A 5729-nucleotide genomic window follows, 5' to 3' on the forward strand; every position below is an offset into this window, starting at 1 on the left:
ATGTTAAAATAAAACACCAATTTGAGCTAATCCCTCTGAATTTTCAGTGACTCAGCTAGTTGCAGGCTCATTACTCACAGGATTCTTTTCAGTAGAGAAGTGACAAAGACCATAATGGATAAACAAAAGTCAGAGCCATTGAGACTGCCTTTTCCAGAAACATTCATTTATATGAGTATATACTAGCTCAGTGGCCCCTGTATTATTATTTTTCCATGCTGAAATTTTTTTGTAAACTAATTATTGGGTAATACTAGCTCTATCATTTTAAAGTATGTGTATACAGGTATCTATGCAAGTATGCATGTATCAATTCATCTATCCATCCAATCTATCTATCTGTCTATCTGTTTATCTATCTATCTATCTATCTATCTATCTATCTATCTATCTATCTATCTATCACTTTATCTCTCTCTGTCTATCTATCCATCCATCTGCCCTGCTTTCTATTTTCTTAACTAACATAATGTAGGAGAGATTCAATCAAATAATAATGTATTCTGTACTTTCATAATAACATAAGAGAATAATAGACATTGAACTGGAAAGTGTCTCAAAAATAATCAATTCTCACTTTCTCATTTGACTTATGAGAAAATTGGGCCATGGAGAAAGAAGTGACTTGCATGAATTCATCAGAACAATAAATGACATATCTGAGATTTTAATTTTGATTTATTTGTATTGTACTGTGTCGGTATTTTCTGTTTTGACACAAGACATAAAATGATTTTCCCCAAAACATATAAGCAAAATTGTCTAATAATGATTAACAATTTATAATTTCTGTCACTTTCTACTGTTAGGTTTTTTATTATTATTTATTTCCCTCATTGATTAAGCCTCTGACCTCATTAGGATAGGAAATACCCTGGAGATAAACCCCAATACTATCAATATGGATATGTAACAAACTACTCTACAACTAACAGTTGCTGGGCATAATGAAGGGTTAATTGACTCATACAGCATCACCTACTCGTGTCAGAGATAGGATTGAACTCTCTTCTTCCTGGTTCTGAGGGCAGCTCTCTATCTTCTATGTTATTTAATTTTATTAATTTGGAGTCAGCTGCCTTTGATTTAAATTTTATTTCCTTCAAGTATTGTTTTATTTATATTATTAAAGTTATCATGTATATTCTCCTATCTCTGATTTTTAGTTCTACATTACTTGATAAAATATTATTTTACAGGTATGCATGTGTAATTTCTTTAAAGCAGGACAATATTAATTATATTTATATTTATTTAATTTAAAGTTAATTAAAGTATTTCTTTTAAATGTTATATATATAATATGCTTGTTCATCCATTACCCATTAATTGAACATAATTTCCAGCTTTCTAGTTATCATAAATAACACTAATAGGGTGCTATCTTCCATCATTTGCTACATTGAATTCTCTCATTCTTGTTTTCTTATTCTAACCTTGAAGTTGTTCCTACAAATCGTTTTACTTTGAAGCTATCAAAATTTTCTAAGTTGTCCCTTTAAATATCTTGAATTCCTGGTTATAAATTCACTCACCATGATTACAAAATTGATAATCTATTATTGCTGTTTAATTTTTTATAATTGGAATTTGTAATTTTCAATGGTTTGTCAAAAAAGAATTTGTTGTGGTATATGGGGAAAGAGCTTTTAAAAAAGCATATCTCCAGTGCCTTTTGTCATGAAGGTAACCTAGAGGTTCATAAAGGTTAAGCCAGCAAAGCAAAAGCTTTAGTAGGTTGTAACAGATTAGAAAAGCAATGATTACTTTCAGGGCAAGAGACCATGTCTACTGGACATAAAGATGAACAAATAACACTATTAAAACTAAATGATTGGGGGCAGCTGAGTAGCTCAGTGGATTGAGAGTCAGGCCTAGAGACAGGAGGTCCTAGGTTCAAATTTGGCCTCAGACACTTCCCAGCTGTGTGACCCTAAGCAAGTCATTTAATCCCCATTGCCTAGCCCTTACTGCTTTTCTGCTTTGGAACCAATACATAGTATTGATTCCAAGATGGAAGATAATGGTTTTAAAAAAAAAAAACCTAAATGATTATAATGTATATGAAAGGAAATGCCTGCTTGATGGTTTTAGAACCATCAGAGAATCTACTTTTTATGTGCAGTCAGACAACAAATTTATTATATCAAAGATGAAATAACCAATTTTTAAAAAATGAATAAAAATGAAGGTATATGGAATGTAATGAGGCAATTCCAACCTAACATTTTTTAATTAAATGGTTGAAGAAAAAATTGGATTAAACAATTGACATGTACAGATTACCAGCATTTCCTAAGAAATTCTACTTAAATAATTCAATTACTACCACAAATCAATTAAAAAACCTAGACAATATTTCATTCAACAAATATTTGATTTTGCCAAGAGGAAAATATTGCAACTAAGGTCAGTACTCATTTGGAATATCAACTTATTTAGAAGACAGCAGAAAATTATAAGCACTCTATCTTCATATCATATGTAAAAGAAATGGGAGATAAGGAAAAAATAGTAAAGACTTTAAACCAGATAATCCTCACACAATTTATTGAAAGCATCCATGTTCAATAAATGCTCAGTAAAGACTCACTTATGTACAAAGCAATGTAATAACCTCTAAAAAAAGAAGCACAAAAATTAAACTAGAATCCCTCAATGAGTTTCCATTCGATTGAATAAATTAGGAAGCAAGAAAACAAGCAGACACAATATGCCAAAAAATCTGCAAATATATTTATACTAAACATTTCTTTCCCATCACTGACAACAAACTTTAATACTATTTGGACTTCTCTATCATCACTGTTCCCAATGTACTACATATGGAAATGGAAAAAGAACTAAAGAAAAAAATGATAAGAAAAATAACTGGGTAACACCAAATGTGTGGAGTTGGCCTATTCTGGAGATAAACTGAGTTGAGGGCACTAAGAGACAAATTTTCAAGGTATTTGAGAAAGAAGAATATTAGACACAAGAAAAATAAGGAATCTTATTTGTCAAAAAAAAAAAAAAAGGAAACTTAGAAAATGTGATTAACTGCTGACCCATATCCCACTTTACTATATACATATATGTATGTATATCTGTGTATGTGTGTATATGTAATATTCATGAGAATACTTTATAAAAACATGAAAAGCATGTTTGGTGAAAGTCCAAGATGGTACAGACAGGTTTTCAAAAATTATAAACTATAGAAGAATAGATTTTTAAAGTTATATAATGAACCAAAAAAGCTTTTTAAATACAAGCTCTATGTGCTGATTTTTGCATGAAAGCTACATATTATTTTGGTCATGCCACAAAAAGTCTTCCTTTTGCATGAAGTGCCTTCAACACATATGTTGAAATGTTTCACCTTTTCTTGAAATATATAATCATAAAAATAGATTTTGGTGACTTTTTTTGGCTATTATCAAGTGAGATATAAAATAAGGACAGGTGATCTTGCCAAATGCATTTTCTATCATTAAAGAGAATATCTGTGGGAAGCTGTTCGAATTTAGGGCCTATTATCTGGATTCCCTACGTGACCAATCCAGACTGAGGCAGTCTTTGTGTTTGGTTCTGGTCACCTGAGCCCCGAAAAGCTCTGGTACCAGCAGGTAGGTTAATCCAAACTCAGCTTGATCCCTCCAAGAGGCTATTAAGAGTCATTTAGAGAAACAGAGTCTGTAACAGATATTTTATCTGGATCCCATTACAAAATCATCAGCAAGTAAAACCGTGTGTATGATTTTTCTGCACTGCATGTTAGGAATGCAGACAGAATGGGCCATCTAAGATAAAAATCTGAGGCTCCTCTTTTGACTCAGTTTTGATCCCCACCTTTCTTAGAACTCCTATTGGAAAACTTTGAAATGGCAGACCAGCATCTACTGAGATAATGATTCCTCTCCTTGATAATTAAGAAGCTTGAACCCTAACAAACATTACTTAAGATAAGACTGCATGCTTAGATAAGTATGGCGCTTTCAGTCTTGACTTTATTTGTCCAGGTGCCTATAATCCTGGAAGACAGAACTCAATAAGTGAGCATCTCCATAAAAATATTTCCTCTCCCAGAATTATCCCTACTAATTGATGGTTGAAATTTGACCATTTGTCTTTGCACCTTTATTCTTTAGACTTCAATGGATTATGTATGATTTATTACCCCCTTGCAACAGTGACTCTTTTTGTGTTCTTTGTTTGAAATCAGTATATAATAAACTCCCAAGCCTGCAGAATTCGGAACAGCTTGGGCTAACCACTAGTCTGGTTGTTCTCATTTTCTTTCTCCTGGTTTAACCATCCTATGCCACCACACCGCTCAGGACCCCAAAAAATCATATAGAGGCATGGCTCCCTATAAATGTCCAACTCAAAGTCCAAATAGAAGAAGGATTCCCTACATTAATGAGTCCACTAAACGCTATTATTTGTAGATTAGATTGTAATATTGATGACATCCAGACCAAGTCAATTAACAATACCCTATATAAAGGCCATAATGAACCTCATAATCACTAAATAATGTTCAGCCTATCATACCCCAAAAGGAAACATATACATACATGAAAATAAATTCTTAAATAGACTGAGGAATGGTTAGATGGATAAATAATGCTAAACTCCTAGATTATGATTTCCAATTGGAAAGGCAACTCAAGTGAATTTTTTCATTTGCACATATATCTTGGATAGTCCCTCAAATCCATAGTGATCAATTCAAAGAATCAAAGAGGATGACAGTGATCTGCATTGCTTTTCAGAAATTGTACATGTTAAAAAGTTTTAACTGAATCTTCCTGTTAAAAAAAACAATCTATCATTTTACAACCACTATTTTTCTCCTCATTCTTTATTGTTAAAAATGATGGAAGAACAGAAATTCCCAAGGCAATGGTCAATGTTGAGTTGCATGGAAGGGCATGGATATGTTGCTGTACATTAAAAATAAGTTCAAGAGAAGTGGTGCCAAGGATGTTATTAAAAAGAACTGGGCAGTTTGCCTGCCCTGAGATAATAGTTTCCTCCCAAGGTTATTACATCTATGTCCCCTGTAAGCTAACAAAGATAAACTACCCATTATTGGACTCCCAACTCCTCATCCAAGATAATAGCCACCTGTTCTGGGGACACTGAAATTGTTGGCTAAATGCCATAGCAGCATTGCAAGAAACACCAATCATAATCTCAAAAAAAACTTGTCTAACAAACTCAGCCTTGTGTACCTTAGCCAATTAGTTCTCTCAAATTCAAGACCAATCAAAAAACAAGACTTCATGAAAGAGCACATCCAAAATGTTTTTAATCTATATAAGCAAGAAAAATCAAGCTTTAAATTACATTGTACCCAAGATTCATTCTTGTAGTTATCTTGGATCCTTGCATTGCTGATGATATTTAAAGCCATTCACAGTTGTTTATCATATATTATTGATGTTAATTTTTGCATTATCCCCCCCATTCTTCTCACATTCCTTTCATTACTTTGTTTTTTACAATTTTTATTCCAAATTTTATAAAATCAAATAAAAAAACAGTTCTATATACAAAGAAAAAGAAGAGAGTACACAAATGAAACCACAAATCTCCTTTGTTTAGCTTACTTTTCTTCATATCTACATAATAAATCCTGTCCACTAGTGTCCCAGCCCCTCCTCAACATCTCTGCATTACAAATGATGTCAAGGCAGCCAACATATATATATGAATTAAGCCTTTCATATTGCACATTT

Source organism: Gracilinanus agilis, chromosome 1 (assembly GCF_016433145.1).
Source record: "Gracilinanus agilis isolate LMUSP501 chromosome 1, AgileGrace, whole genome shotgun sequence".
In the NCBI taxonomy this organism is placed as follows: domain Eukaryota; kingdom Metazoa; phylum Chordata; class Mammalia; order Didelphimorphia; family Didelphidae; genus Gracilinanus; species Gracilinanus agilis.